The sequence below is a fragment of the Neofelis nebulosa genome, chromosome 11 (genome assembly GCF_028018385.1).
Source record: "Neofelis nebulosa isolate mNeoNeb1 chromosome 11, mNeoNeb1.pri, whole genome shotgun sequence".
Taxonomy (NCBI): Eukaryota; Metazoa; Chordata; class Mammalia; order Carnivora; family Felidae; genus Neofelis; species Neofelis nebulosa.
Genome location: NC_080792.1, coordinates 50,156,462 through 50,166,991, shown reverse-complemented (window position 1 = coordinate 50,166,991; position 10,530 = coordinate 50,156,462). Strand labels below are relative to the sequence as shown.

Genomic DNA, 10,530 nt, shown 5'->3' with positions numbered 1-10,530 from the left:
TTTCATAGCATGTTTTAATCTATTATGATTATGTTGGGTTATGCAGGATAGCTCAGTGTTTTGAAATGTATTGATAACAGGGGTGCCTGGGTGGCTCAGTCCATAGCGTGTCTGGCTCATGACTTTGGCTCAGATCATGGTCCCAGGGTCATGGGACTGAGCCCCTCATCCCTGCTTGGGATTCTCTCTCTCCCTCTACCCATCTTCCCCCCACCCCCACCCTTAAAAAAGAGAAATGTATCAATATAGACAGCAAACAAAATCCACATAATTCTCTATAACATATCAGAATAATACTTAACAGCAGTTGTTCCTGAAAACAAATTAAAAGATAATTCTTTAACATGATGAAGAAATTCTTAAGTCAATAGCAGACATTTTCCAGAGATACTCCAATTAAAATAGCAACAGAAAAGAATGTCTGGGGGTGCCTGGGTGGCTCAGTTGGGTGTCCCAACTTTTGACTTTGACTCTGGTTCTCCTGGTTCATGTTATTGAGCCCCACGTCTGGCTCCTCACTGACAGCATGGAGCCTGCTTGGGATTCTCTCTCTTTCTCTGCCCCTCCCGTTTGCTCATGCTCTCTCTTTCTCTTTCTGTGTGTCTCTCAAAATAAAAACTTTATAAGGGAAAAAAAAAAAGGATGCCTGATACTGGTCCTTGTTATGTAATGTGAAAATTCTCATGGGAATATTTACTAGTTTCTGTCTAGGAACATGGTAGTGTGCTATTTTTCTGAACACGTTTTTCAGTAAATGTTTAAAGTTTTATTTCATATATCATGGATAAAGTTAGTATGTTAGTGATTCATTTTAGAAAAATAACACCAAAGTTTCTAGATGCAGTTGATTCTTATTACAGTAGTTCTGTTATAATAAAGTTGTGAAGAACTGAAATAGTGAATACTGACCATTGCTTCTAGGGAAAATGCAGGGCTAGGTTTCTTTGTGACACATTTTCATGAAAGGATTAGTACATAACCTTGGTTTATGTGTGTATCTATTTAAAGACTCTGTATTTAATATATATTGTTTCCCTTACATTGAATTCATGACCAACAGCATCGTAACTCATGCCTGAAGAAAACTCTTCTAACACGTGTCCTCCAAAAGGCAAAACTCTATGTCTGATGTGGGACTTCAACTCACAACCCCGAGATGTAGTTACATGCTATACCGACTGAGCCAGCTAGGGGCCCCAAATCACAGCCTTGTGCTTAGGAGACAAGAGTACTAACTTAGGGGCTTTTAAACAAAATTACAGAATAGAAAAAATGTGGCACTACACAGACCATGAAAAGGACATTTGTTTACAGTAAGAATTGAAACCAGGCAGAGTATTGCTTTGTTCACCCTCACCTGGGAACACTCATTTCAGGTGACAAAATGTTTTGCTCCTCTATGCATGTTCATGCATGACCAGGAAAGCACCATAAGTATTAATTTTGGAGTTACAAATAAATTTTAGCAAGTGACTTCCCCAATACAGAACCCGTGAATAATGAGGATTGACCATACTTAGAGCATTTTGTTAAGATTATACCAAAGTATTTTGTGTATCATTAGGTGTGTTTTACTATTTCTGAAATTGAAATGTTTCTTACATGGTGTAAATTCAGGTTTGGTATCAAACGTAAATCAAGTTTTTTTTTTTCCTTGTAAAATAACAAGTGCAACTAAAAATAGATGTTTTATATTTGATGAACTACAGAAATTATAGTGTGATGTGTAAGACAAGTAGAACCCATGAGTTACTATGACCACTTTGTCTTTAAAATTTTTCCATGTTTTCTAGAACGTTTTCCCCTTTAAGGGCTTGGGAACGGGGACAGCATTCCATTCTAGTTTTTTAGAAAATTCCTGAGTCAAAACCAAAACTAGTGCCATATTTCAGGGTAGGAAAGCCAGTGTAAAGATGTGAATTCCCTAATTTATAAGTTTAATGCAATTGTCCTGATGACTTTTTTAAGATTTTATTTTTAAGTAATCCCTACACCCAACATAGGGCTCAAATTAACCCTGAGATAAAGAGTCGCATGCTTTATTGACTGAGCCAGCCAGGTGCCCCTATCGTGGTGAATTTTAAATAACCTCTTTATTGATAGTGTATCAACTGATACATACTTAATGCTAATTCTGTGCCAGATTTTTCTTACTGTTTTATAGATCTAATGCAGTTGTCACAAAGGAATTTTTTTAGTGGACAGTACTATTATTTGTCAAATACCAGAGTGCTTAATCTGTGAGGTTCTATGCTAAGCCCTTTACATGTTACTTCTTTTAACCTTCAGATCAATTCTATGTAGCAGACAGTGTTTGCTGTTTTCAGAAAGAAATGTGTTAGGTCTTAGTTTTTAAACAATTTTAAAGTCGCATGGGTTTTGTTGTTTGTTTTTTGTTGTTTGTTTTTTAATTTACATCCAATTTAGCAAATAGTGCAACAGTGATTTCAGGAGTAGATTCCTTAATGCCCCTTACCCATTAGGCAATGCCCCTTACCCATTAGGTCATCCCCCTCCCACAACCCCTCCAGTAACCCTCTATTCTCCATATTTAAGAGTCTCTTATGTTTTGTCTCCCTCCCTGTTTTTATATTCTTTTTGCTTCCCTTCCCTTGTGTTCATGTGTTACAGGTCTTAAAGTCCTCATATAAGTAAGGTCATACGATATTTGTCTTTCTCTAATTTTGCTTAGCAGAATACCCTCTAGTTCCATCCACGTAGTTGCAAATGGCAAGATTTCATTCTTTTTGATTGCTGAGTAATACTCCATTGTATATATATACCACATCTTCTTTATCCATTCATCCATCAATGGACATTTGGGGTCTTTCCATACTTTGGCTATTGTTGATAGTGCTGCTATCATTGGGGTGCATGTGTCCCTTCAAAACAACATACCTGTATCCCTTGGATAAATACCTAGTAGTGCAATTGCTGGGTCGTAGGGTAGTTCTGTTTTTAGTTTTTTGAGGAACCTCTATACTGTTTGCCACAGTGGCTGCACCTATTTGCATTCCCACCAGCAGTGCAAAAGAGATAGTCTTTCTCCACATCTTTACCAGCATCTGTTGTTGCCTGAGTTGTTAATGTTAGCCATTCTGACAGGTGTGAGGTGATATCTCATTGTGGTTTTGATTTGTATTTCCCTGATGATGAGTGATGTGGAGCATTTTTTCATGTGTTGGTTGGCCATCTGGATGTGTTCTTTGGAGAAGTGTCTATTGATGTCCATTTCTGCCCATTTCTTGACTGGATTATTTGTTTTTTGGGTGTTGAGTTTGATAAGTTCTCTGTAGATTTTGGATATTAACCCTTTATCTGATAGGTCGTTTGCAAATATCTCTACCATTCCATCGGTTGCCTTTTAGTTTTGCTGATTGTTTCCTTTGCTGTGCAGAAGCTCTATTTTGGTAAGGTCCCAATAGTTCATTTTTGCTTTTGTTTCTCTTGCCTCTGGAGACGTGTTGAGTAAGAAGTTGCTGCGGCCAAGATCAAAGAGGTTTTTTCCTGCTTTCTCCTCGAGGATTTTGATGGCTTCCTGTCTTACATTTAGGTTAAAGTACCATGGTTTTTAATAGTAGAGTTGGAATTTAGATGCAAGTCTGTCCAAGAACCTTTGTTCTTGATTGGTGTATTGATTCTCATGTTCATTTTGAAGAATGAAGAGGCTGTAGGAGATACATCATTTTTCTAGGGGGGAAAAATGGAAAGAATGGGAGAACTTAACCTTATGAGATACCAAATATAAAATATTAAATAAGAGGAAATTATCTTGGTACTCATGTAATTTTCAGCCAGATTTCATTTTTGATCAAATAATTTTGTAATAGTGCTCATTGCTGGGAAAATAGAAGAGTGTGTCTAATAGTCATGGGAAGGAAACTGAAAAACTTTAAGCAAGTCGTGAAGTTATCTCAGAAGCCTTACATTTTCTTTCTGACTTTGATCCAGGATTCCATTTGAAAGCTCCAAGGAAAAAAAGTTGACATTTAGTCATAAAGATGTTCATCATATTAATTTTTTAATTGAAAAGGAAGCCCTGTATGTATAAAATTAGAGGAACAATTAAGTAAATTACTTGAAGAAATAGACCAGGAGTTACTGAACTTTATCTGTAAAGGGCCAGATAGTTAACATTCTAGGCTTTGAGGGCCATATGGTCTGTCTCAACTATACAGCTATAGGCAATAGGTGAATGAATGGGCATGGTTGTGTTCCAACAAAACTTTACGAAAAATGGGCAGAGGGCTGGATTTGGCTCACAGGCTGTAGTTTGCCAACCACTGAGATATATTATAAAGCTGTTGTAAAAGTGTTTCGGCAGTCCACTGACTGGGAAAATATATTTGCAAAGCATATGACCAATAAAGGATTAATATCTATAAAATCCTCCTTGAAATTAGTAAGGGAGACAGTCCAATAGAAAAGTAAAGAATGTAGCCAATTCACATAAGAGGAAAGTTCAGTAAAATGTAGGGGGAAATGCCTAACATTCCTAGAATCAGAGAATGCAAAATTTAAAATGTGCTGCTGATTCACCCAAGGGGATATATTCAGGAAAGTGATAGTGTTCTTTGTAATAGTAAAATCGCTAACTAAATGTCCAACAGAGAAAGTTGTTAAATTGTTCATGTGTATAGTAAAATACATCAATGAAAATGAGCAAAGAATGCAAGTAGCAGAATACATATAGCTTGATGTCACCATATAAGAGGCATATAAACCTTTAAGGATGCTGACAAGTGGTGAAGTTTTAGAAATGTGCACACAAAAAAATGCACGAGAATGATCGACAAGTTCAAGGGAGCAATCACCTCAAATGGAAGGAAGGAGGGGAGTGTGATAGTTTTAACTGGGTAATGTTCTGTTTCTTAACCTGCGTGATGGGTGACTTAGGTTGAAACATAGGAAATTGCCAATACTTAATTGTCTTGACCCATAAAAACATCACTTTCATATGGTTCATATTAGTATTTATGCATTTTTTGAAATGTTTATTTTGAAAGAGAGTGCAAGCAGGGGAGTTTGGGTGACAGGTATGGAAACCAGTAAAACCCTCTGCTCTGAGTTGTTCAAAAGGTCTGCATTTGTAGGTTTCTGGCCAGTTCTCATTTCTTCACTTCCTGGGCCAAACAGATCATCTATTCGGAGGCAACCTATGCTGTCATCCTCTTAATGCCTCTACCTTCCAAGTTTTACCCACTTTGCTACCTCTGGCTGCCTGTTTTAGCAACAGAAAAGCAAAAGACAATACCTTTCATTTCAGTTAAGTTGAAAGTGTACCAAGGTCAGTATTGACCTGTCTCTTGAAGTACAGAATGACAACAAGATGTTTGCAGTATTTGGAAATTGTGTTTGAATATGGTTATTTTTTATTAAATGTTAGAAGTCACATTCCTGAAGAATGTGGGGAAATGCCATTTGAGAATTCGCACTGGGGATCTATGGATGAATGACAATAAAAACCCATAGAATGTGGACCTCTAAGTAGTATTTCTTTCTGGGGATAACTTGTTGCAGTTGATAACTAAATTAGTTGACTGGGTGTATAAAAATTACATTTATGTCAGTGGTGGAACATACTTTGTAATTCAAGATAATATACCAGAATAGATGATTCTAAGTAATTTTACGGTAACCTTTTCCATTAGATGCTAAGCCTTATGTTTTCTGAAACTTTTATTTTTAAGTCTTTGAATATGCTTGAATTGTTACATTTGGGTTTTCTTTTCTTTTCTTTCTTTCTTTCTTTCTTTCTTTCTTTCTTTCTTTCTTTCTTTCTTTCTTTCTTTCTTTCTTTCTTTCTTTCTTTCTTTCTTTCTTTCTTTCTTTCTTTCTTTCTTTCTTTCTTTCTTTCTTTCTTTCTTTCTTTCTTTCTTTCTTTCTTTCTTTCTTTCTTTCTTTCTTTCTTTCTTTCTTTCTTTCTTTCTTTCTTTCTTTCTTTCTTTCTTTCAAGAGCATGCATGCGTGGCAAGAATATTAAGCAGGCTTTATGCTCTGCGTGGAGCCTGACACGGGCTCAATCCCAGAGCCTGATGCAGGACTTGATACCACGACCTTGGGATCATGACCTGAGCTAAAATCAGGAGTCGAACTCTCAACCAGCTGAGCCACCCAGGCACCCCTGGCTGTTCTTTTAATAAACAGCTTTATGGAGATGTAATTCACATATCATACAATTTACCCATTGAAAGTTTGCAATTCAGTGACTTTTAGTTTATTTACAGGGCTGTGCATCCATCACTGCATTTCATTACCCACTCCCCCCCCCCAAAAAAAAAAAAAAATCCCATCTCCTTACCTATCAAGCCTCCAGTCTCCCCTTGTCCACCTCTAACCTTGGTAACCACCAATCTGCTTTTTGTCTCTCTAAATTTGCCTATTCTGGACGTTTTGTATAAATGGAATAATAATGTCTGGTCCTTTGGGACTGACTTCTTTGACTTGGCATCATATTTTCAAGGTTCATCCAAGTTGTAGCATGTGTCAGCACTTCATTTATTTTTATTGCTGAATAATATCCCATGATATGAATATACATTTTCTTTATAGTTCATCAGTTGACAAACATTTTGGTTATTTCTGTTTTGGGCTGTTAGGAGTAATACTGCTATGAACATTCATGTCCAAGTTTCTGTGAACATGTTTTCAACTTTCTTGTGTATAAACCTAGGAATGGAACTATTGGATTGTATCGTAATTATGTTTAACATTTTGAGAAACCGCTAGACTATTTTCCAAAGTGGCTGTAACATTTGACATTCCCATCAACAACATATAAAATGTATAAAAGTTCTAATTTTTTCTGGGGTGCCTGGGTGGCTTGGTTGGTTAAGAGCTTGATTTCGGCTCAGGTCACGATCTCACATTTCATGGGACTGAGTTCTGGGTCGTGACAGCTGGAACCTGCTTGGGATTCTCTCTCTCCCTATCTCTCTGCTTGATCCCCATGCTCACTCTTGCTTTCTCTCTCACAAAATAAATAAATTAACTTAAAAATAACAATAAATGTCAGTCGGCATTTAAAAAACACTTTCCAATTTCCACAGCATCACCAGCACTTAAGATCCTTGGATAATTATTATTTTTAATATTAATATCTTAATTTTTTATCCTGTGTTGCCATAACAATGGGAGACACAGTATTCATACTGTGCCAAATTAAAGAGACTAAACACTACCTGCCGGCTTTGAATGGCAATTTTTCTCTCCAAGAACATTGCTACATTTTAAAACATGACAATCATATTAAAGTCACTGTAAGACATTTCCACCTGCATAAAATGAGGCTCAAGAAAATTAAACATCAATTAGCTTTTTACCTACATCTACCTCAAGAGGACTCCAGTGAAGACCACACTAGGTAGGCCTGTCCCTGGGAGAGGACGTGAGAAGACCTCCAGTATCTTGATGACTGAAATACAATTTCAACAAGCTGTATGTTTTCAAGAACAAAGACCTCCCTGTAAGCTCGTGTTCCAAATCACTGCCATAGTCTCATAATAATTGCCTCTTGTCGACTGGCTGTTCACTACAAACAGTCTTCATAGTGACAAAGCTGGGCATTTGAGGGAGAGGGCTGTCCCTGAGCCTTTCACTCTGGGGAACCTCTTAGGTTAATTTCATTCATCTGGGGAAAAAACAAAACAAAACAAAACCCAAAACAACAACAACAAAACAGCCTTTCCACAAAAAGGAAATGTTTTCATTCTAGAAACCAAAGTAAAAATAAAATATAGGAAGGCAACTGACAAGGATTTCTAAGACGAGCTTCAGATTTCTTTGTGTCTTGATCCATGGGCAGTTTAATGGTCATTCAGCAGCTACCTTCCGCACCCCCACCCCCACCCTGCGGTACCCAAGAGCTTTAAGTCAGGGAGGAGATTTTGCAATTTCAATGAGGATATTTTGTTTCCATTGTCAGACTGATCTATAGTTCTGCATAATCTGAATCTGGGTTCTACTCTGCAGTTTAAGATGTGAGCCAGGGGCCTGGCATTTGTCTTTATTGTGTTCCCCCAATAACTTCATAATTAAAGCATTTGATGATTGTTTTTGTTTCTTCTTGCTGGCAATGATGTACATCATGTGAGGAATTGGGCTATTCATGTGCTTGCAGGTTAAAGGAAACCAATAAACTTTTGGGGGAACCTTATTAGGATTTTCCAAAGAAACAGAACCAATAGGAGATACACATAAAAAGGGATTTATTTTACTGAATTGGCTCACACAGTTATGGAGGCTGAGAAGTTCTAACAACAGCCGCCTGCAAGCTGGAGACCCAAGAAAGCCAGTGGTGTAGTTACAATCTGAACCCAAAATTCTGAGAACCACTGGTGCGAGCCCAAATCCAAAGGCTGGGGAACTGGGAAAGCGGTGGTGTAAGTTCCAGTCTGAGGGCAGAAGACCTATGTTTAGCCCAATCTGAAAGAGTAAATTCTGGCTTCCCCCACCTTCTTTTCAGGCCCCCAATGGCTTGGGTGATGTCCACACAAATTGGGCTGAGCAATCTGCTTTAGTCAGTTGCTAATCTCATCAAAAAAAAAAACACCTTCATAGATACACCCAGAAATAATGTTCATCCCGTGACCCATTCAAGTTGACACGTAAAATTAACCATCACAGGGACCAATTCTTTACATCTTCTATCTTGATCATCTTCTGTCACTTGCTTATCTACATCTTACCACAGTCACCTTCACCTCTGATCTAGTTTCTTCCACCCACTAAACTGCAATCTTCCCTTTCAGAGTATCTTCTATGTATATTTACACATTTTTTGTGTAACATTGACAATCTCTGTGTGTAGATGCTTTGTTGGCAACCAACCGAGAAAAAGCAAACATTCTGCTAAGAACATATTGTACTTCAGTGAGAAGCATGTTTATTTAGACCAAGGTCTTTCTGGATGATTATTTATTTTGGATTTATTGTGGATTATATTTCAGTAAGAAATAATATGCTTGTGTTTCCCATTCATACTTTTATCACAGGTTCCTAATCTTTACTAAATATTCTCATAAAATGACAACTCTCGGGACATTCATGAAAATTGTTAACCTAAAAGTTATCTTTCACACAGGGGCAACATGTCTGTCTCTTTCCACATTCCTGCCTGAGCCCATAAAATAGAACAGAGCTAATAAAATATTAAGGGTCACAGAGCTTTGGTCATTTTGCTTACTCCACTTTCCAAGGAATCCTGGGTTGTATTGGCATTCCCCAGGAACATCTGCTAAAAGGCAGGCATGGAGGTTCTCCACACCATGTGGCTTTCTGTTTTGCGTATGATTCACAAATTGGGTAAGTGTGCTCTGTGCATTTAATTTTTCCCGTAAACCTGTCCTAAAGTGTACCTTGAAAGAAGAAAGGCATTCCAGTTTATCTTCCAATCCAAACTGTTCTTTGATGTAGTTTACCACTAACAAAGTAGATAATGTGACTCCACCTGTCTTAATCAATTTGATTCAAAACCCAGAGATGACACTTTTGAAACCCCAAAACATCAAAATATATAGATAGGATCCTAATAAATAAATTTGGTCACAAATTCCTGATGCATATTTGTGACATACATGCATACATACATCTATCTGTCTATGTAGGTTTGTGCTTTACTTAATGATGGATTGGGGGGCCTGCGTGGCTCGTTAGCATCTAACGATTTCAACTCAGGTTGATTTCAACTGAGGTCATGATCTCACCATTCGAGAGATTGAGCCCCATGGTGGGCTCTCTGCTGGTGGCACAGAGCCTGCTTGGGATTCTCTCGCCCTCTCTCTGCCCCTCCTCCGCTTGCTTGCTGGCTCACCCTCTCTCTCAAAATACATAAATAAACATTTAAAAATATATTTAAGATATATTGAGGTCAATTATGAGCCAGAACATAGAAAATATAAAATTTTGGAGACCTCAGGTTAAATGGATTCTGTAGCATACACTGCTAGTCTCCCACACAATATCCGTTCTCTGCTCTTATCAACAGAACCCAATTTTGTTGGAAATAGAAATATGTCTATCTTTCAAAGCTTTATTTACCTGCCCATCCTGTACCTGGCCTTCCTCCCTGGATCACAGATGAGAGGACTGGAGATGTAGCAGCTATGTTTTATCAACGAGGAAAAGTCCAAGAAACCTAGACCCTGACATTCTTGATGTGTTGAGCCAATGCCAGCAACTTGTCTTTCTCTGAACGTTTTGTTCTGCAAGAAAAAAATACTTCTTTTGAATAAACTTTAGGAAGCTGATTTTTCTATTATCTGTTGCCAAATGCCAGTGGGTTCTTTTTTGTTTTTCTTTTTGTTAAGATTTTATTTTTAAGCAATCTCTATACCCAACGCAGGGCTCAAACTTACAAGCGCAAGGTCAAGAGTCTCATGCTCTACTGACTGAGCCAGCCAGGTGCCCCAATGAGTTCTAAGAAAAGAGCACTTAACCTCTGTGCTATAATATTATTCCTGCCCATCTTGTTTGTTCAGCTACCTTGGTAGGGATAAGATGAACCATTAAGATAATGATTCTTTGTGTGTA

General features: G+C 37.7%; 1 long non-coding RNA gene across 1 annotated transcript; it reads right to left on the bottom strand.

Moving 5' to 3' along the window:
* Positions 1-2,507: 2,507 nt before the first annotated feature.
* Positions 2,508-10,249, bottom strand: LOC131490298 (uncharacterized). Its single transcript, XR_009251030.1, has 3 exons — positions 10,039-10,249; positions 9,185-9,356; positions 2,508-3,690 (listed from the first exon to the last, which is right to left on the bottom strand). It is a non-coding gene; the product is annotated as an uncharacterized LOC131490298 (long non-coding RNA).
* Positions 10,250-10,530: the final 281 nt, after the last annotated feature.